At 44.6% G+C, this 22,971-nt stretch overlaps 1 protein-coding gene across 8 annotated transcripts in view; it reads right to left on the reverse strand.

Annotated features, from left to right (window-relative positions):
• Positions 1 to 22,971, reverse strand: part of ppfibp2b (PPFIA binding protein 2b) — a 347,825-nt gene that overhangs the window by 255,303 nt on the left and 69,551 nt on the right. Inside the window, exon 1 of one of the 8 annotated variants that reach the window (XM_072466208.1) lies at positions 3,960 to 3,986. The exons of the other annotated variants lie outside the window; for them this stretch is intronic. The gene's annotated coding sequence lies outside the window, so the exon portion shown is untranslated. Of the gene's footprint in view, positions 1 to 3,959; positions 3,987 to 22,971 lie in introns of those variants that run through there. 8 annotated transcript variants of the gene reach the window in all.

Genomic DNA, 22,971 nt, shown 5'->3' on the forward strand with positions numbered 1-22,971 from the left:
ATTAGCACTGCACATCCCAAGTAAGCATATAAGAGACCATTTCGCCCTTTAAATGTTGTACTGATGTAGCAGTTTTCAGCTTCCTTTGGAAAATTAGTGGCGAACACATTTGGCGTATTCCAGCGTAACCGTTCTCATTCAGCAATTATTGAATGGTTAGTTCTTGAGAAGATAATTCTCATTTGCCTGCAGAATCAGTTCTTTTTGCCTCACCACAGCTAAGAGGAAAGAAAATTCCTCTTTAAACGAGAGGCATCAAAATCAGAATTGCACTTCAGGTACAGCAAAGAGCTAGATATTCTCACTGTTTAGAATGTTTAATACAAAGAAAATCAAGCAGAGTTGCTCAGATTTTAGCCTCGTTTACAGCAGAAAGTAGTAATGAAAAACCATGCATAAAAATATTTGCAATAGGAACTAGAGTAGGACCTTCGGCCTGTTCTGAAATTCAATCATGGCTGATGTTCTACCTCAGCCATCAATAAACTAGAGATGCAGAGATCTAAATTGGTAATTGCATCCCGTGTGCTCACCTCAAATACAACTTTCAATTATATAGCCCCAATTTATATGATAAATGTCTCAAGGCACGTCACGCAGTTTTAAGTTTTTGGGCATAAAGATGTGGGGGGGGGGGGGGGGGTGGCGGGCAGGGGTTGGGATAAAGAAATTAAAAATAAATACAGTGACTGGTAATGACCTGGAACTCTGCCTATGAAGGTGGTGGAAGCAGAGATGATGAACGATTTCAAAAGGAAATTAGGTAGCCTGGGTAAGTAAGCTCCAACAATACTCATGAAACTCAACACCATCCAGGAGAAAGCAGCCGGCTTGATTGGCACGCCTTCCGCAAACATTCACTCCCTCCACCACTGACACACAGCGGCAGCAGAGTGCACCATCTACAAGATGCACTGGAGGGACTCACCTCAGTCAGCACCTTCAAATCCCACAACCGTTACCTTCTGGACGAGGGCAGCAGATACCTGGGAACACCATCACCTGGAAGTTCCCCTGCAAGTCATTCACCATCTTGACTTGGAAATATATTGACGTTCCTTCACTGTCGCTGGGTCAAAATCCTGGAACTCCCTCCCTAAGAGCACGGTGGGTATACCTACACCAAACAGACTGCAGTGTTTCAAAGCAGCAGCTCACCACCACCTACTCAAGGGCAACTAGGAATGGGCAATAAATGCTGGTCCAGCCAGAGATGCCCACATCCCGTAAGTGAATAAAGAAAACCTGGAGAGCAATGGAGGATGGATCGGGGAATTGAACAGATTACTTTGCTCTGCAGATAGCGGACATTGACTCGATGGGACAAATGGCCTCCTTTTGTGTTGCAATGGATCCATCATTGCGTTTTCACAGCAGTGTTATCAGCCAACATTTGACGTCAACTGCATAAGATGGTACTAAGACAGGTGAGCAAACGTTTGGCCAAAGAAGTAAGTTTAAGTGAGAGAGCGAGAGAAGTGGAACAGGGACAGAATTGGAGAGCTTCTAAAAAAATTATTTCAGAAGAGGTGTGCATCACTGGCCAGGCCAGCATTATTGCCAATTCCTAATTACCCTCAAGATGGTGTTGATGAGGTGCTTTCTGAATCTCCATCTGGTGTAGGTACATCCAGAGTGCTATTAGGAAGGGGGTGGCAGATTAAAAAATGTTTTTTAACCCAGTGACAATGAAGGAACGGTGAGCCATATGGTTGCAATGCAGGATAATGTGAGACTTGGGAGGAGATCTTTCAGGTGGCGGTTTTGCCCATCTGTTGCCCTTGTTCTTCGAGGTGATAATGGTTGCAGGTTTAGAACATTGCCAAACATGCTTTGAAGTGAAACTAGAGTGCAACTTTAAAATTGTAGAGGTGGCTGCAATGTTGCACGAGTGGTTGAAGGAGCAAACATCTATGGTGGCTGGTGTTAAGCTTCCTGAGTGTTGTTGGAGCTGTACTCATCCAGGCAAGTAGACAGTATTCTATCACACTCCTGATGTCATGGAATCATGGAATTTACAGTGCAGGAGGCCGTTCGGCCCATCGAGTCTGCACCAGCCCTTGAAAAGAGCACCCTACCTAAGCCCACACCTCAACCCTATCCCCGTAACCCAGTAACCATACCTAAGAGTTTTAGACACCAAGTGCAATTTAGTATGGCCAATCCACCTAACTTGCACATCCTTAAACTGTGGGAGGAAACCGGAGCACCCGGAGGAAACCCATGCAGGCACAGGGAGAACGTGCAGACTCCGCACAGTGACCCAAGCCGGGAATCTAACCTGGGACCCTGGAACTGTGAAGCAACTGTGCTACCGTGCTGCCCACATAAGTGATTCTGGACAGACTTTGGGGAGTCAGGAGGTGAGCTCCTCGCCATAGAACTCCCAGCCTCTGATTTGATCATGACGCTGCAGTATTTATACAGTGGATCCAGTTCAGTTTTTGATCAATGGTATCTCCAGAATGTTGATGGTGGGGATACCCCAATGGTAATAATGTTGAATGTCAAGGGAAGATAGTTAGATTCTCTCTTGTTGGAAATGAAACTTAACGCTTAGCAGCCCAAGTCTGGTGGCTGAAATTATGGAGTGAAGATATGGAGCTGGGGGTAGATGGAAAACAAGCCAGAGTTGGAGTACAGAAACAGGGATGGTTGAGGTCATGAGGTGATTTGAACACAACAGTGAGAAATTTAAACACAAGGTAATGGCATCAGGAGTCAATGTTGATAAGTACAGGAATGATGGGTGAACAGAAATTAGTGCAAGTTAAGACGTGGGAAGTTTCGATGAGAATGCAGATTATATTTAGTACTGTAGGAACAATACGTTTAATCAATTATGTTTCAATTGTTTATTAAGCTCCTCACATTAGGCACCACTGCTATAGCAAAGCATTACGGTGATAGCCAAAAATTGCATTATAACTCAGTAGCACAAGTTTGCGCTTTGCGAGTAAATCAATCAGCCACTTTGGCACAAGGCATTCAAGCATCTGTACTTGTTCCATTTTGCTTCTAGCTTCTGCCCATCGCAATCCATGTAACAGATATTTTAAAAAGTCATTTAACGTTAACTTCCGCCTGTCTGGAACCAGGAATGTTCAACCGAGTAGATTTATCCTTCAGCTTCAAATATTAACAGATAGCGACAAATACAGGCATCAGTAATTGTAAATCACACACATGCCAGAGTCTGAAGGCTGTGGGTTCAGGTCTCACTCCCGAGACTGGTGCACATCATTCAGGCAGACACCCAGTACAGTACTGGAGGAAGTGCTGCATTAAAAGGTGTCGCCTTTTGGATGAGATGCTAAATTAAGGCCCTGTCTGCCCCCTCAGGTGAAAATACAAGATTCCACCCCCAATTTTCAAAAATAAGGAGAGGTTTCCCCAGTGACCTGGTCAATATTTATCCCCTCAAACAGCACCACTAAAACCGATGATCTGGTCATTCTCACAATGCAGTTTGTGAGAGCTTACTGTGTGCAAAGGGCTGTCACATTTCCTACTTTACATCAGTGATTACACTTCAAAAAAGGTATTTCATTGGTTATATAGCACTTTGGGACTTCCTGAGTCTATGAAAGGCACTTTTGGAACTTCCAGCCTTTCTTTAGTTGATTTGCTTACTTAAAAATGTTAGGAGCTAAACATTACAAGGTTACTTGGATCTCAAACCTCTTATCAGTGAGAAACAGAGCAAGCTCTCAATTAAAGGATTGTTGCCTCTACCAAATACACCAATCCGCTCTGATCAATACAAAATATAAACATCGGCGTACCCTGCTGGATTTCAATTCAACAGCATTTCCCAACCATTCCCATCAAAATATCCAGCATCTAATGACAGGAAATTAAATAAAAAGATGCTCTTAACCTTCACATCAATTGAGTGCACATTTTAAATGCCAACTGTTCATCTTCGACATAAAAAGCCAGAAAACATTTACGCTCACCTCCTTGCCTACCCTGCCGATCGGTGTCAAGTCAGTACAAACAACAGCTACAACTTAAAGCACACAGAGCAAACTGGAAAGGCCACACCAAAAACCACAGAGTTAGTTCCCATGAGTTTGCACAAGAGCCACTCAAAGTGCTCAATGCGAACCTTTCATTGAAAACACATCTGCCTTCCAGCAAAGTGAAATCTAGCCACCCACACAGAGCCCAACCTCTCTCAAATTAAAGTGTTCTGATTACCCGCTAATTCTTCACGCACAATGCAGCACTTGGCAGTTGTGTTCTGGACAGTACGACAGTGCTTGGCTGTTCCTTTCCCCAGCCATTATACTGACAACGCGCTGTGTAAAACCCATTGAAGCCCAAATCGCTGAAGCTGCCCTCTTGTAATGGATATACTGGGTTTGGAAATTAATCCTGAAGTGCTGTGTAGTGAATGCACCGAGTCAGCCTCACACACCAAGCAAGATTAGAGATGACTGAACAAAAGCGAGTCACTTGGGAGCGTCTACCTGCAGTCAAAAGGAAAGTTGACCCAGGGAAATGGATCTGTGCTGCCCTTTTATGCAGAGAAATCAGAATCCTGCTTTTACGGCACAAGAATGGTCTCTGGTCCCATAGGTGGCTGTGCATAGAACAGTCACAGCAGAGGAGGTAATTCAACCGATCACGTCTGCACCAGCTCTCCGCATGAGTAACTCAGCGAACCCCACTCCTCTGCAACGTTTCTTTCCCCTTCAAGAGCTTACCCAATTCCCCTTTGAAAAGCAGGCGTGTACCTTGTCACAATATGCACCCATGCACATCATGAGGTAAAAGCAGGCAGTGACAGATACCCAGGTGAGCCAATCAACATACAGAACAGAACATAATCAATCACCAGACAGAACACCAGAGGGGGGCTTCCAACTATAAAACACACGAGGCGTCAGCACCCTGCCTCTTTCCACTGGTGACAAATGTAGTGACAGTCAGGGTGTACAAATCATTCAACACGTGGATCAGAACTAGCCTGGTCTAGTAAGCTAGAGTTAGTTTACTTAGAGTAGTAGAGTCAGCTGTGTGCTTCGTTACTGAAGTAGAGTCAGCTGTGTGCTTCGTTACAGAAGTTCAATAACTCTTATTGAACCAACGCCTACGTTTGGTGTATGCTTTATCGTTTATCTGCATCGTGTTGCAGTCAGTGTTTCCCCAGGGTGAATAACACGACATACCTGTCTTCATCACACTCTCAGTAGGGTTGCCCACCCCTGGAGACAGGATTGATTCAGGATCTCATAGTTAGGGATCCTCTCGGAAGGAGCGATCACAATATAGTGGAATTTAAAATACAGATGGAGGGTGAGAAGGTAAAATCAAGCACTAGTGTTTTGTGCTTAAACAAAGGAGATTACAATGGGATGAGAGAAGAACTAGCTAAGGTAGACTGGGAGCAAAGACTTTATAGTGAAACAGTTGAGGAACATTGGAGAACCTTCCAAGTGATTTTTCACAGTGCTCAGCAAAGGTTTATACCAACAAAAAGGAAGGACGGTAAAAAGAGGGAAAATCGACCGTGGATATCTAAGGAAATAAGGGAGAGTATCAAATTGAAGGAAAAAACATACATAGTAGCAAAGATCAGTGGGAGACTAGAGGACTGGGAAATCTTTAGGGGGCAACAGAAAGCTACTAAAAAAGCAATAAAGCGTAAGATAGATTATGAGAGTAAACTTGCTCAGAATATAAAAACAGATAGTAAAAGTTTCTACAAATACATAAAACAAAAAAGAGTGGCTAAGGTAAATATTGGTCCTTTAGAGGATGAGAAGGGAGATTTAATAATGGGAGATGAGGAAATGGCTGAGGAACTGAACAGGTTTTTTGGGTCGGTCTTCACAGTGGAAGACACAAATAACATGCCAGTGACTGATGGAAATGAGGCTATGACAGGTGAGGACCTTGAGAGGATTGTTATCACTCAGGAGGTAGTGATGGGCAAGATCATGGGGCTAAAGGTAGACAAGTCTCCTGGACCTGATGGAATGCATCCCAGAGTGCTAAAAGAGATGGCTAGGGAAATTGCAAATGCACTAGTGATAATTTACCAAAATTCACTAGACTCTGGGGTGGTCCCGGCGGATTGGAAATTAGAAAACGTGACCACCACTGTTTAAAAAAGGAGGTAGGCAGAAAGCGGGTAATTATAGGCAGGTGAGCTTAACTTCGGTTGTAGGGAAGATGCTGGAATCTATCATCAAGGAAGGAATAGCGAGGCATCTGGATGGAAATTGTCCCATTGGGCAGACGCAGCATGGGTTCATAAAGGGCAGGTCGTGCCTAACTAATTTAGTGGAATTTTGCGAGGACATTAACAGTGCGGTAGATAACGGGGAGCCAATGGATGCCACACAAAAGGTTGTTGCATAAGATAAAGATGCATGGCATTAAGGGGAAAGTAGTAGCATGGATAGAGGATTGGTTAATTAATAGAAAGCAAAGAGTGGGGATTAATGGGTGTTTCTCTGGTTGGCAATCAGTAGCTAGTGGTGTCCCTCAGGGATCAGTGTTGGGCCCACAACTGTTCACAATTTACACAGATGATTTGGAGTTGGGGACCAAGGGCAATGTGTCCAAGTTTGCAGACGACACTAAGATAAGTGGTAAAGCAAAAAGTGCAGAGGATACTGGAAGTCTGCAGAGGGATTTGGATAGGCTAAGTGAATGGGCTAGGGTCTGGCAGATGGAATACAATGTTGACAAATGTGAGGTTATCCATTTTGGTAGGAATAACAGCAAAAGGGATAATTATTTAAATATTAAAACATGCTGCTGTGCAGAGAGACCTGGGTGTGCTAGTGCATGAGTCACAAAACGTTGGTTTACAGGTGCAACAGGTGATTAAGAAGGCAAATGGAACTTTGCCCTTCATTGCTAGAGGGATGGAATTTAAGACTAGGGAGGTTCTGCTGCAATTGTATAAGGTGTTAGTGAGGCCACACCTGGAGTAGTGTGTTCAGTTTTGGTCTCCTTACTTGAGAAAGGACGTACTGGCACTGGAGGGTGTGCAGAGGAGATTCACTAGGTTAATCCCAGAGCTGAAGGGGTTGGATTATGAGGAGAGGTTGAGTAGACTGGGACTGTACTCGTTGGAATTTAGAAGGATGAGGGGGGGGGGGATCTTATAGAAACATATAAGATTATGAAGGGAATAGCTAGGATAGATGCAGGCAGGTTGTTTCCACTGGCGGGTGAAAGCAGAACTAGGGGGCATAGCCTCAAAATAAGGGGAAGTAGATTTAGGACTGAGTTTAGGAGGAACTTCTTCACCCAAAGGGTTGTGAATCTATGGAATTCCTTGCCCAGTGAAGCAGTAGAGGCTCCTTCATTAAATGCTTTTAAGATAAAGATAGATAGTTTTTTGAAGAATAAAGGGATTAAGGGTTATGGTGTTCGGGCCGGAAAGTGGAGCTGAGTCCACAAAAGATCAGCTATGATCTCATTGAATGGTGGAGCAGGCTCGAGGGGCCAGATGGCCGACTCCTGTTCCTAGTTCTTATGTTCTTATTAAATGTATTCCTGGAGGTTTCATCACATGACTTGCTCCAGAGTTCTAGCCATTAGTAGGCCAACACATCCACACGTATAGGAACACAGGAAATAAGAGTAGGCAATTCAGCACGTTGCGCCTGCTCCACCATGCAAACAGATCATGGTTGATCACCTACCTCTTACTCCATTTTTCCCACTATCCCCTTATTCCTCAAGGTAATTTGATTTCAGAAATCTATTGATCGCTTGCCCGTTCAGTCAAAGAGTCGTAGATGTCTACGGCACAGAAAAGGCCCTTCAGCCCATTCAACCTGAAACAACCAACTATTCTTTTCTCATTTTCCGGCACTTGGCCCACAGCCTTGGGATTGCAAGTGCACATCCAAATACTTCTTAAATATAATGAGTGTCTCTGCCTCCAATACCCTTTCAATTAGGGAGTTCCAGACTCCCACCACCCTCTGGTGAAAATGTATTACCTCACATTCCCCATAAACCTCCTGCCCCTTGCCTTAAATCCAAGCTTCCTGGTCGTTGATCCCTCCATCAAGGGACTGAGCTTCCACAGTCCACCAAAGATTGCCTGCCTTGCTACGCCAATTGGAAAGCAAGATAACTCATTACCCAATTGGATAATTTTTGACCATCTGGCAAACAGCCCTTCCCCTCCCATTTTCAATATTTGTATATCTGGTAAAGATAAAGAAAGACAAAAATATTTTTTTCATTGTCCCGACGATCTTTCTCTAGGGCTGCATGTAGCAGAGGCCTGGAGATTGATCTTCAATTTCTGGAGGGTTGGCAACCTGAATGGTCAGGTAATGCAACCCCTTGCTATATAAAATATGTTTTATATAAGTAACATTCATGCCAGACAAGTGCCAGATAATGACCTTCTCCAAAAGAAGGAATCTAACCATCTCTTGACATTCAATGGCAATGTCATCACTGAACCCTCAGCCATCAACATCCTTAACCAGGAACTGAACCAATCATATAAATACTGTGGCTACAAGAGCAAGTCAGAGGCTTGGAATTCTCACCTCCTCATTTCCAAAGGCTTTCCACCATCTTTAAGGCACAAGTCAGGAGTGTGATGGAATACTCTCACTTGCTTGGATGAGTGCAGCTCCAAGAATCCCAACACCACCCAGGTCAAAGCAGCCCACGTGATTTCATCCTTTCCACCACTTTCAACATCCACTCCCTCTACCCCCAACGTACAGTGGCAGCAGTGTTTACCATCTTCAAGATGCACCACAGAGACCAACCAAGGCTCCTTCGACAGCACATTCCAAGACCCATAACCTTTACCACTAGAAGGACAAGGGCAGGAGGTGCATGGGGACACCACCACCAAGTACTCCTCGAAGCCTTACACCATCCTGACTTGGAACAATATCACCAATCCTCCATTGTCACTGGGTCACAATCCTGAACCCCCTCCCGAACAGCACGGTGGGTGCACTTACAACATTTGGACTTCTGCAGTTCAAGGTGGCTCATCAGTATCTTCTTAAGAATAATTAGAGATGGGCAATAAAATGATGCTCTAGCAGGTGATGCCGGCATCGAATGAACCAATAACAAAAAGAAAAACAATCACAAATTAACTCAAACACTTCACCTTAAAATCCTTCAAATCTCTCTGATAACCATCTGAATTACTAAACAATTCATCCCAATGGCCTAGCAGTATAATTCAAAGATTCATAGATATTTACAGCACAGAAGGGAGGTCATTCAGCCCATCATATTCACTTTGGTCAACAAAGATCTGACTATACTAATCCCATTTTGCAGCGCTTGGCACATAGCCCTAGAGGTTATGGCAACACAAGTGAATATCTAAATAGTTAAATGTTACAAGAGTTTCTGACTCAACCACCCTTTCAGGCCGTGAGTTCTGGACTCCCCTCTGGGTGAAAATGTTTCTCAACTCCCCTCTAAACCTGGTATCGTTATCTCAAATCTATGCACCCTGGTTATTGACCCTTCTACTAATGGAAAAAGTACCTTTGTATCGGGAGTGATCTGTACATCTGTACATACATCTGCACATACACCAGGGACTGCAGACAGATGTAACAGCCGCAGCAGCACTAGAGGGCATCAGAGACGGGTATAAAGGGTCCAGCTCAAGGTAGGATCTGCCTCTTTCAGAAGCACAGGGCGAGGGAGCAGCAGCAGCAGACAGAGACAGCTCAGCATTGGCAGCTTACTTTAGCTTCACTGGTCATACCTCTTGTATTACATCTAGTTAAGCTCTGGAAACAGAACAAACCTACTGAATAAAGTATTTGTGTTAACTGGAAGTCTACAATCTTTATTCAGACTTAGAGAATAATATAGTATCCACCCTATTTATGCCCCTCAATCTTATACACCTCGATCAGGTCCCCTCAACCTTTGCTGCTCTGAGGAAACAGCTCCAGCCAATCAGAGCTCAGACCCTCCAGCCCAGGCAACATCCGAGTTAATCTCCTCCTTCCCATAATATGGTGACCAGAACTGCAGGCAGTACTTCATTTGTGATCTAACAAGCGTTTTACAGTTCCGACATGACCTCCCCGTTCTGGTATTCTATGCCTCGAGTAAGGCAAGCACCCCATATGTCTTCTTAGCCACTTATCTACCGGCCCTGCCACCTTCAGGGATCTGTTGATTTGCATTCCAAGGTCCCTCTGATCTTCAATGCTTTTCAGGATCCTACTATTCATTGCCTTGGTTCCTCCCCCCCCCCCCCCCCCAAGTGCATTACCTGACAGTTTTCTGGGTTAAATTCCATTTCCAACTGCTTTACCACCTGACTAGTCCACAGCTATCCTCCTCACTTTTTAGCACCCGACCAATGTTCGTGTCATCCACAAATTTCTTACACATACTCAAAGTCTTTAAGTCCTAATCATTAATGTCCACAACAAACAGCAAGGCACCAGTACCAAGCCCTGCGGAGCCCACTGGAAATAAACTTTCAGTCACAGAAACTACCCGCTACAGCAGTGCTTTCCAAACTTTTTTTCCTGGGACCCATTTTTACCAACCGGCCAACCTTCGGGACCCAACCCGGCCGATCTTCGCGACCCACGCCAGCCGACCTTCGCGACCCACACCGGCCGGCCTCCGCGGCCCAAGCCGGCCGTTCTTTGCCACCCATGCCAGCCGACCTTTGCGGCCTACGCCGGCTGACCTGCGTGACCCACCATTTTCTCTTACCTTGTTTGCTGCTGAAAGAAATGGAGGAAATGGATTTGGGTCCCTTTGGCCCTCGTACACGCTCCTCCAATGGAACCTGTTGTGTGAAGGTGAAGCCTTCCGGTGTTGGAAAGAATGGAGTCTCATCTGTCCAAAGTTCTGCATTTTTTTCCTGTAAAATTTTATCAAATAAACCCCCCCCCCCGAACTTGTAAAAAAATAAAATAAAATAAATGAATAAAACACCCTGCAACTTGTAAAACAAAAAGCTGCGACCGTTAAAAAAAAAGCGGCCGCACTGCACATGCGTGCCCTATCATCGGCGCGCATGCACATAGTTTTGCGCATGCGCGCTGATGATCTGGCATGCATGCGCAGTGCGGCCGCATTAAAAAAAAATTTCTTTTAAATATAAACATGTTCGTGGCCATTTTTGAAGGCCGCTTGCAGCTGGAGTTATTAACAGCTGGTTGTTGCGGCTGTTGCGTGCAGATTTGCGCGACTGGGAGCGCCGCGACGGATGGCTCTGGCACCCTCCCGCCACCCGCCACCCGCCCGCGGGTCGAGCGCCCGAGTTTGACAATGCCTGCTCTACAGTCGCCCACGGCTCGTACTTCTCAGCCAAATTTGGGTCCAATGTGCCACTTGCCCTTGGATTCCATAGGCCCTTACTTGACCAGCCTGCCATGAGGGACTTATAGTCTTGCTATAAAGTCCATATATAGACCACATCAGATGCATTACCCTCATTAACACTCCTGGTTACCTCCAGAAAAGATTTGATTAAATTTAAACACCGGGGGTTTGGGGTCTTCCGAATTTATTATATTATTACTGGGCAGCGAACGCAGAGAAGGTGAGGAGCTGGGTTAAAGGGGAGGGGGGGGAAACGACGACTCCCAGTGGGTTAGAATGGAGGAGGGTCTGTGTAGAGGGTCGAGGCTGATGCCATTGGCAACAGCGCCACTCCCGATGACCCTGGGGAAATACTCGTCCGGTAGTAGTAGCGACATTGAAAATCTGGGGGCAGTTGTGCCAGCACTTTAGGCTGGGGGCGGGGTCAAGGGAAATGTCAATTCGGGGGAATCACAGGTTTGAGCCAGGGAAGTGTGATGGGAGTTTTCAGACAAGGGAGAAGAAGGGAGTCAGGGCATTAAAGGATTTGTTACCAGGGGGCCGGTTTGCAGGATTGAAGGAGCTGGGGGCGAAATATGGGTTGGGGCAGGGGGAAATGTTTAGGTACATGCAGGTCTAAGATTTCGCTAAGGAGATAGAGCTTTCCAGTGGTGCCGGCCTCCACACTGTTGGAGGTGCTGACGGCAGAGGGAATGGAGAAGGGGGTGGTGTCAGCGATTTATGGGCGATTCTTGGAGAAGAGAAGTCTGGAGGGGATTAAGGCAAAGTGGGAGGAAGAGTTGGGAGAGAGCATGGAGGAGGGGTTGTGGTGTGTGAGGTGCTCCGAAGGGTGAATGCTTCAACTTGGTGTGCGACGTTGGGGCTGATACAGCTGAAGGTGGTGTATAGGGCGCACCTCTCAAAGACGAGCATGAGCCAATTCTTTGAGGGGGTAGAGGATGATTGTGAATGTTGCGGAGAGAATGTGGTTGCAAACCACATTCATATATTTTGGTCCTGTCCAAGGCTGGAGGGGTATTGGAGGGAGGTGTTCAGGGCAATTTCGAAGGTGGTACATGCGAGGTGCGGGTCCTCTGGAGGCCATATTCGGGGTATCGGATCGACCGGGGTTGGAAGCAGAACCTTCGCCTCGCTGATCACCATTGGGGTCGAGGTCAGTTTCTCCACCCTGTGCCTGGGCGTAGCAGAGGGATCTGTTGGAGTTTTTAGTACTTGATGTGGTGAAGTTTGAGTTGAGGGGAAGGATGGAAGGGTTCTACAATTCATGGGCCTGGTTTATTATGCACTTTCAAGAATTAGTTGACATTGGACATTAGGGGGGGGGGTTGGACTGTGTATATGTTGTTGGTGACTATGTATGGATGGATGGTGGATTTGTGAATCCTTTTCTTTGATGTTTGTATTTAAAATGTTGAGGGTTGTTTGGGGGTTGGTGGGAGGGAGGAATCGTTGGCCAGGGGACTGACATTGTATTTTTTACCATTGATTGTTTGTTGGTGGGTGTAAATTTGGATAAAAATGTGAAAAAGGAGAATAAAAATATACAATTTTATAAATTATGGGTGCCCAATGAATTTTTTTCCAATTAAGGGATATTTAGCGTGGCCAATTCACCTACCCTGCACATCTTTGGGTTGTGGGGGCGAAACCCACACAAACACTGGGAGAACGTGGAAACCCTTCACATGGACAGTGACTCAGCCGGGATTGAAGCTGGGACCTCGGCGCAGTGAGGCAGCAGTGCTAACCACTGCGCTACCCTGCTGCCCTAATGCAAATTTTAAAAAAAATTTAAACACCACCTCCCTGAACAAATCCACACAGACGAGCCCTGAATAAGTAATATCTCGTCAAGTGCCGACATATTCTGTCCCTCAGAATTCTTTCTAGATACTTGACCACCACCAAGGTTATATTGACTGGCCTATAATCCACATCATCATCTTCCTCATCGCTAATACCGGTTACATCAGCATCATCATTCCACAAGAAATCATCCTTGGTGCTACCAGGCTGAACAACACTTTTAAGAATGCCAGGTGTAACTGCCGTGCAATTTGGTTGATATCATGCCATGTACTACATCGTCAACAAAGGTGGGATCTGAGCATGTCACAGATGGTCTCAAATTCTATATTTCTTGCAACTGCCTTGACCAGTCAAGCCTTCCTTGTGAACCTGGATGGTAGCGCCTTTTTTGAAAGTTCTTTGGGGAGAGTTCGATGTTCATATATCACCAACGGCTTTAATGTCACGCCATCTGCCATATAAAATGGAACCACTGGTGAAGCTGGTCTTCTTGTGCCCAGTCTTTGCAAGAACTGTTCTTCTTGGTCTTGTTTGCTAACATGTCAAAGTTCGTCCATGTTTCATCCATATTTTCCATGTAGACTAATTAATATGCATCCTTCTTTCGATGTCAATGATTTTATCAAGTTCAGGTGGCAGACTCGGAAACTTGTGTTATCTGACCGAGTACTAAACCGAGTACTAAATTGTGCCCTTTCATGAATCTCGTGCACTACTCAGAATCAGAATTATTATGGTGCAAGAGGCCATTCGGTCCATTGAGTCAGCACTGGTCCAGTTGAGGTCACCAACTCCCAAGCCCCTGGAGGGCACCGGCCTCGAATTCTGAAACACCATGTTCGCTTCTGAAGGCATGGACTCAGAAGGCTCTGCGGGTGATAAGATAATCATTTTACCAAAGCGGACCAACTCATTCTGCCATCTTTTTCTCCAGGCGAGGCCACATGTACTGCTGTCCTCTGCTGACACTTATTCTTCAGCAGTTTTTTTTGGAGTTTATTGGAAGTTTTCATCCAAACTCTACTTATTTTCTCAAATATTAAACTCCCTTGCTGCTGCACAATTATTAGTTTTCTCGGCGAATGCTACAACTCCATTTTACATTGATCTGCGTATTTCTTATTCTTCATAGAATCCCTACAGTGCAAGAGGAGGCCATTCGGCCCATCGAGTCAGCATCGTCCCTTGGAAAGAGCACCCTACTTAAGCCCATGCCTTCACCCTACCCCGTAACCCAGTAATCCCATCTAACGTTTTGCAAACTAAGGGGCAATTTAGCATGACCAATCCACCTAATCTGCACTTCTTTGGACTATGGAAGAAAACCGGAGCACCCGGAGAAAATCTACGCAGACACAGGGAGAAAGTGCAAAACTCCTCACTGTCACCGGAAGCTGGAATTGAACCCTGGATCCTGGAGCTGTAAGGCAGCAGTGCTAACCACTGTGCCGCCCTCACTTTCTCAAAGGCATCATGATAGATAATTTGTCTTATCAATTGGCTGGGAGAATGCACTAGAATTAAACTAATGAACCATAGTAAGTATTGATAAGTAATTGATAATCACAACGTGGTATGATCCTGAAAACCCAAGGTCGACCTTTACATTAGAAATACAAAAAATGCTGCTCTTCTAGGCTTGACGTATACGCAAGATCAACGTTTCCCTGAGTATATACATTATATAGCACTTTTAATGCAGTTGGAATGTAACACTGCATTTCACAGTAGTAATTTAAAAAAAATTTAGAGTATCCAATTTTTTTTTCCAATTAAAGGGTAATTTACCTTGGCCAATCCACCTAAACTGCACATCTTTGGGTTGTGGGGGCGAAACCCACGCAAACACGGAGAGAATGTGCAAACTTTACAAAGACAGTGTCCCAGAGCCAGGATCGAACCTGGGACCTCGGCGCCTTGAGGCAACTGTGCTAACTCACAGTAGTAATTAAGTTATGACAGCCACATGGAGATATTACTACTAATAATCTTTATTGTCACAAGTAGGCTTACATTAACACTGCAGTGACGTTACTGTCAATATTCTCGAGTCGCCATATTCCGACGCCTGTTCGGGTACACGGAGGGAGAATTCGGAATGTCCAAATTACCTAATAGCACATCTTACGGGACTTGTGGCCAAAAGCTTGGTCAAAGAGGTTGGTTTTAAGGAGCATCTTAAAAGCATGCTCTTAAAGAGCAAGGTGGAGAGGTTTAAAAGGAAGAATTTCAGAGCTAATGGCCTGTATGGCTAAAGGCATGGCCGCCAATGGCAAAATGAAGCCAATGGAGGAATGCCAAATATCCTGGGGTTGGAGCAATTTAGGGTAGAGGAAGTTAGATATCAGTGGGATAATTTGAGCAGACCAGTTTTGGACAACTTCAAATATTTAAAAAAAATTCCAAGTGCCTTACAAATAGGCAATAATGAAAAGTCAGGAAGGCGAGATTAGATGGATTAACAGGGCTAGATTGGAGAAATGGGTATCAAGGAGAATGCAATCGATGGCGAGAAACAGCCAGAAATAGAAAGAGTAAGATTGGGGCAGTTGAAAATGAGTCCACAACAGTGAGCTGAAGGGAATGAATCAGTGTTATTTTCTATTATTCCAAATAAACGTGCTCGCCATTTCTTGGGCACCAAGAAACTTACTCACTGTTTCTTGGGCACACTCGCCATTACCTGGTCAGCAATATTTCAGAGAAAATATTCAGTTTGGCTATCCTTGTCCTTCAATACTACCAGAGCATTTCAGTAGGCGCGCTGCGCCCCCTGTTCAAGAACCAAAAGCGTTTTAACCTAGGCCTCATTCAGAGAATTTGGGATTAGGTGTAAAGCACTTTGGGACATCCTGAGGTCATGAAACGTGCGATTTAAATGCATGCTCCTTGTTTCTTCCTTCTTTACTGACCTCAGACAACTCATTCTTCCCAAATGATCCTCCCAACTACATCTCCCAGACCCAGTAAGTCATCTACAGAGATTACTTGTGGTTGTGAAAGGCACTATATAAATGTAAAGCTCCTCCTTCCTTTTCTATATTGTGCTTGAAGCAGTAAAATAACCATGACCCTATTTGAGCAGGCTTGATGTTGATCATAAACAGCAACAACATTGCAAGATAAAATGTAGGATGCATTTTTAAAAATAAATACAAGCACATTAATGGACAGGTTCACAAATGGTCCGAATTGGCCGAGGACAGATCTGCAGAAACTAGCAACATCAACTAATTACCTGTAGTAAGGTTTCATTAGCACAAAGGGAAAGACAATTAAAAACCTATTTAAACGCAATAAGTTCTGTCTTACATTGAGTGGAGCTGGGTAAAGATGCATCTTGATTATGTTTTAAAGCAACGATAATGAGCAGACATGTTGCCATACGTAAAAAAAAAAAATGGAACGCACTAATTGTTTTCTTCACTGCCCACTTGGGACACAGTGACAGGCTTGACCACATCCAATCAATAATACTTTTCATTCACTACAAAAAAAGTGCATTGCTCAAGGCAAATCATTTCCAGTCTGCATCCCTGCCAATTCGCATCATGTAAATGAAGTCAGTTTTTGCAGCTCATTAATAATCATCCATTTAATTATTACAATGCAAAATCCTTGTCAGAACCAATTAACCTCTTACTCTCGAGAGCTGCTCCGAAACATCAGAAATACAAAAATCAATGGCTCGCTTTGAGATAGCCCCACAGCAAGTTCTACTAATGCAGTCCATCAAAATGAGAAATACAATTAAATTGCAATCAATTAGTGTGTGAGAAATGGGTTCAGTTTTGGACTTCATGCTGAAGGAAGGATGTTGAGGTAACACAAAGATTCACTGGGATGCGACCTGACATTATATGGCAGCGTGAAAAATTGGGTTGCTTCCTTTCGGATAAAGATTGGATGGGCGGCACGGTGGCGTTAGCACTGCTGCCTTAAGGTGCTGAGGATCCGGGTTTGATCCTGGCCCCGGATCACTGTCCATGTGGAGTTTTCACATTCTCCCAGTGTTTGTGTGGGTCTTACCCCCACAACCCAAAGATGTGCAGGGTAGGTGGATTGGCCATGCTGAATTGCCCCTTAATTGGAAAAAATAATGAATTAGGTACTCTGAATTTTAAAAAAAGGATAAAGATTTGAACCTTGAACACAATCCAAGCGAGCACCCCAGTGCTGTACTGAGGGAGTGCTGCATTGTTAGAGGTGCTGTCTTTTGGCTGAAACCTTTAACAGAAGCCCAGTCTGCCCTCTGTAAATTATTCAGCAGCCCTATGCGACAACTGGGAGAATTCGCTCATCATCCCTCAATAAGCACCTCCAAAAACATATCATACTGTTGTGTTGCAACACAAAACAATAGTCAGTGGCTGCAGGAACAATTCATTGGCTGTGAGGCACCTCTGGGATGTCCTGGGGATACAAAAGGTACTATACAAATGCAAACTGATGAAAAAGGAACAAAAAAGGTTTAAAAGAAGAGAATGCTCCCAGTATATTGAGGATGGCATGTACTGAACCCTAGTACCGAGATATGTAGAATGTCCTCAGAATCTGTAAATGGTCACCTGATCAGCAGTTGGCGAATGTTGGAAAATCAAACCCCACAATCCCCCATGCTTCAGGAGTGCGTTTGGCTCAATGTTTTATTTATTCATGGGATGTCGGGGTCACTAGCAAGGTCAGTATTGCCCATGGAAATGGCGGGGGAACCTGTCACGGAGGGAGTTTCATGTTTCTGTCACGGAGGGAGTTTCATGTTTTTGACCCAGCAATAGTGAAGGAACAGCAATATATTTCCAAGTTAGAACGATGTGTGACCCAAAAGGGAACATGCTGGTGGTGCTGTTCCCATGCTTCTCAATGTGCCTGGGTGGGGTGCTCTTTTGGAGGGTCAGTATAGGTTCAATGGCCTCCTTCTACTCTTGTAGGGATTCTTATGATCTGTTGTCCTGTTCCAGGTGGTAGAGTTCGCAGGTTTGAAAGGTGCCGCTGAAGGAGTTTTGGGAGAGTTGCTGCAGCTGTGCGCAGATGCTGGGGAGAGGGAATGTTGAAGGTAGTGGGTGGCTGAACAAGCGGTCATTCACAAGGTGATTCAAAGTCTTATTTGGGCAGTCAACCAGAAATCAATGAAGGCATTGCAACCTTGAAGTTCTGAGCATGAAGCATTCTCAACATGAAGACAATCTTAGACTGCAGGTGTGGTGGTTACAGAGCATAAACTGTAATTCAAATATTAAATGCTAATGCCAAATAATAAGCCAACATAAGTTTAAGGCATTAAACTCTGCTTCATCTAGCAACTCAAGTCTTTATATTGGCAAATAAAAAAAATGCAATTGATAAGAAGCATCTTGAAATCTCAAGTTTGAGTTTTACAAGAAATATTTAGATAAGTTGAGTTTTGATAAAACTGGAGTATCCTTGAAGCAATGGTTCCCATATTGGACGCTTATAATGCTGTTGCCATGTTGGTCAGAGTCTTTTCATAGCCACTTCCACAAATCAGTGCCAAAGCAAACACAGAGTTAAATATGTACAGCGCAGATAACATTCACGTTTAGCATGTGGCCTTATGCAAGGAATGATGCATCACATCACAAAGAAATCCCTTCCTTTCTCACCTCTTATTGGATTGTTCAGCTAACAGGGCTTGTTGCTACAAGATAGGGAAATGCTGATTAAAAGCTAAAATCAACATTTAGAATGGAGTCTGGTTTGCTAAATCCACTTCAACATCATCATAGAACATACAGTGCAGAAGGAGGCCATTCAGCCCATCGAGTCTGCACCAACCCAATAACCCCTCCTAACCTTTTTGGTCACAAAGGGCAATTTATCATGGCCAATCCACCTAACCTGCACGTCTTTGGACTGTGGGAGGAAACCGGAGCAGCCGGAGGAAACCCACGCATACACGGGGAGAACGTGCAGGCTCCGCACAGACAGTGACCCAGCGGGGAATCGAAGCGGAGACCCTGGCGCTGTGAAGTCACAGTGCTATCCACTTGTGTTATCGTGCTGCCCCAATCACGAGATTGTCCATCACACACAAATTAGAGTGAAGATGGAAGACGGCCAATTTATCCACTTCTAGGACTGCGATTCACCACCTTCTTCTCAATAATTAACTTGAAATAGTGCCTTGGCCTAATTCCCTTCAATGCTAAACATCTTTTTTTTTTTTTTTTTTTAAAAGATGCATCCAGTATGTAAAAATCTAAAAAGAGTCAGGCTTAAATATCAGGTGTTGACTGAGTCAGCCAGGATCCAATAAAACATCAATATGAAAAAAGTTAACATGCCATCCTTCATCAGACACTGAGGAACCTGCTGTATAATTTCAGCAGTTAGTTTTTAAAATTTGGGCTGAACATCTCAAGCCAATGCAATGCTAGCAAGCTTTCCCCACATTTAGCAACATAGGAATTATTAGAAAGACCAGGTCCTTTCTACATTCAAGCTCAGTTTGTACCTACTTAATAGGTACATGATCCAATGATAATGGAGTTGTTGACAATTCAGCCAATCTCTATCAATGAATTTACAACAGGATGAGGCAGGGGGAACTCAAAACTGGCCCTCTGATGGTCCAGTCCTGATCCTCCAAAAAAGGTCCTGCGCTCCCTCAGCCCTGACCCTCCGTATTGATCCTTGGGCATGTCAGCCCAGATAATGTGCTCAAATCTCTGGAATGAGGCTGCAGCACATGACAATTTGACTGGTGATAAGACTAAATTCCAATTTAGTTGTTCAAATACTTCTGCAGAACTGAAGCACTGGGGAGGGTGCAGTGTCCATTTATCATCTGGGTAAGAAAATTTCCATCTTGATAGATTCAAAGAGACTATTTCGACATCTACCATTGTAACCAAGGAGGTCAACAACATTTGACAATAACATGCCATAACCACCATCATGGAATAACAGGCAATATAGTTCAAATCCTAAACCCAGCAATGCACAACGCCACCCTCTGACCCCAATGCACTTGCGGGCCCCTAGCCTGGCCAATCCATGTTCCCCAATTCCCAACGCACTCCTGCTTTCTTAGCTATTGATGCCACTGGTTGGGCTAACTGGCACAAAATTGATCGTTATTACAGGAGCCAATGCGCTTTACTGTGAACTATTCAATAATTAGATAGTGTTTCTGCTGTTGACAATGTGCTGCCCATAATAATATAGGACTCGTAACCCTAAGCCATAACATTAACCCTAAACCCAATGTATCAGCCTAACCCAATATGAGCTGAAGCTAACCATCAACTCTAATTCATTGCCAGGAGTCAATCCAGAATGGAGCTTGCTCCATAATGGCCCCATTATCTTGCCACATGTATCAACAGCACATTCTGAAGATAAGAACTGGGTCACATAGGGAAAAAGATATAATCATTCAATTGAACAAATGCACAAAAGCAGTTTTGTTTCTTTTCTGTCCTACAAGCAGCTGAGTGTGAAATTCGGGCCAGCTCTGCCTGGCACACGACAGCACCACACTGCTGTCTGTGCTAGTTAATGGGCAGCCTGACCCAATTAAACCTGCACGGGCTGAAAGATCACTTACTGCTGCGTCTGATGCTCTGTTTCACGGCCACCGTAGTGGCACTAACTATTCTGGAAAAGGCAGAGACTGGGCAGGTGCAACCACTAGGATTTGGTGGTGGTTGGGGGGGGGGGGGGGGGTTGGTGGAAGAGAGGGGAACAGCACGGCAACACTAGCATCCTGGCAAAAACTGAACCAAAACCCCAAAGAGCGTCTGGGGCACTGGTGGCAAGTTGCTCATATAATCCTGAAGCACTATGGACTGTGAAGCACTATAAAGCTTTGAACCGACCCAGAGCACATCCACTGGCAAAGTTTAAAAAAGTATTCGGGAGGTTCGTCTTCAGCCAGTGATGGGTCAACCGCAGTTACGGAGACAGCCAATTCCAGCAGTGCTGTCACCTTTTCGACTCCGGGATCAGACTCCGGGAATGTTCTCACCCTCTCTGCTCTCGAATCAGAGGTTCAGACTGAAAAAGTGAAAAGCAGATTCTCACACCTATCATTTAACTAAGAACATCAATCGCTTACTTTAAAAAAAAATTCAACATTAGCTGCCTACAACTTCCATGGGAGCAATGAATAAATTAAGAAGGGCCCCAATCTGGTGTGGGAACCTTGCTGCAGATGCTTGGCGAGTTGATCAGCAAGAGAGAGCAGCCAGCTAGTTGCATTGAAAATCCCTCGAGACACTGATTGTCATGCACTTCCAGTTCTTTGAAAATTGTGCATAGATATCAGTTCTAAAATTAGTCTTTGTAAGCTCAGTGCAGACTTTTCCCAACCAACCATTGATTCGAATAATTTTGATTTCAGTTTTTAAAGAAGAAAGGAAGCAATAGGGACTGAGTAGGCAAGGGAGAGGTACCCTTGTGAGTTTGCCGAACCCTGACAAAAATGCTGTTTATATTTTGCCTTGTTTTAGGGAGGGAGCCCATTTATCATCTGGACAGAGAACACAAGGAGGGGAGTCTAATTCCAAGGTTGTGTTTTTAAAGCTTCAGCATTTTTCCTGCTGGAAAGTGGGGCCTTTTATCTATGGAGTAAAATTGTTTCGGAAAAAGATAATTTCTAAAAGCTGCATGCGATATTAAATTGCACCAGTTTTGCTTTGGTGTTTCTCTATTTACAGAGTCCAGAATAATGGTTTCCCTTCTCAGCGGCTAACTGGAGCTTCAAAAATCCTGGATGCCAAAAGCTGCATTGGTCAGAGAGATCAGAGTTTCCGGGTGGATACAGTCGAGCGATTCTCACTGAGTGGCGCTGCCGGGTAATCAAGTACGCTGGTTACCCAAGAGCTCCCCCCATTCAATCCAATCAGCAAGCTCCTGGTGATGAGAGTCTGGAGGTCTTGTGATAGGTGCGGGAGGGAGCCTGCAATTCAAGTAGGCATGCGGCAAGGGATTTTGGTGTTGCAGAACAGCAAGGGTGGCCAAGGGCTGACCAAGGGAGGCAAATGTGGCCAGGGAGGGGCAAGCGAGGCCAGGTCGGGATGAAGGTGACCACAAGTATCTACCAGCTGTGAGTGTGACCATTTTTCTGAAGTTCTGTGGTGACCCTTTTTATGGTTTTCATTTTCAAAAGTTAATTGTGGAGATACACAGTTAGCTGGGGGCACAGGCCGAAGATTTATCTTGGGGACCAAATACGCTTGGGATTTAGGGCAATATTTTTACCTCAACTTAAGTAGGGTCCTCTTTCCAAGGGCCAAATGGCCTCCTTCAGCACTGTGGATTCTATGATTCTAAAATATGACAAAAACCTGGTCATTATCCCATTGCTGCTTCTGGGATCTTGCTGGGTGCAGATTTGTTGCTTCATTCCTTGCATTACAGCAGTGACTTCACTGGCTCTAAAGCACTTTGGGACTCCTGGCCGTGTGAAAGGCGCTACATGAACAGCGATTTGAGAGTGTGCCAGCCTAGAATCAGTCCATGCACGAGCACGATTCCGAAAAAAGGTCTATAAACACAGGGATTGACTGCAAGGTTTGTGCTCCCACCCAATGGCAATTCCTTTGGCCCAGAAATATTCCTGCAATGAGCAATTCTCAAGTTAGGCACAAGGAGTTCCGATGCATTTTGATTTGATTTGTCACATGTACCGAAGTACAGTGAAAAGTATTTTTCTGCGGCCAAGGGAATGTACACAGTACGTACATAGTAGACAAAGAGAATAATCAACAGAGGACATTGACAAATGGTACATCGACAAACAGTGATTGGTTACAGTGCGGAACAAGGGGCCAAACAATGCAAATACATGAGCAAGAGCAGCATAGGGCGTCG

The sequence above is a fragment of the Scyliorhinus torazame genome, chromosome 10 (genome assembly GCF_047496885.1).
Source record: "Scyliorhinus torazame isolate Kashiwa2021f chromosome 10, sScyTor2.1, whole genome shotgun sequence".
Classification (NCBI taxonomy): domain Eukaryota; kingdom Metazoa; phylum Chordata; class Chondrichthyes; order Carcharhiniformes; family Scyliorhinidae; genus Scyliorhinus; species Scyliorhinus torazame.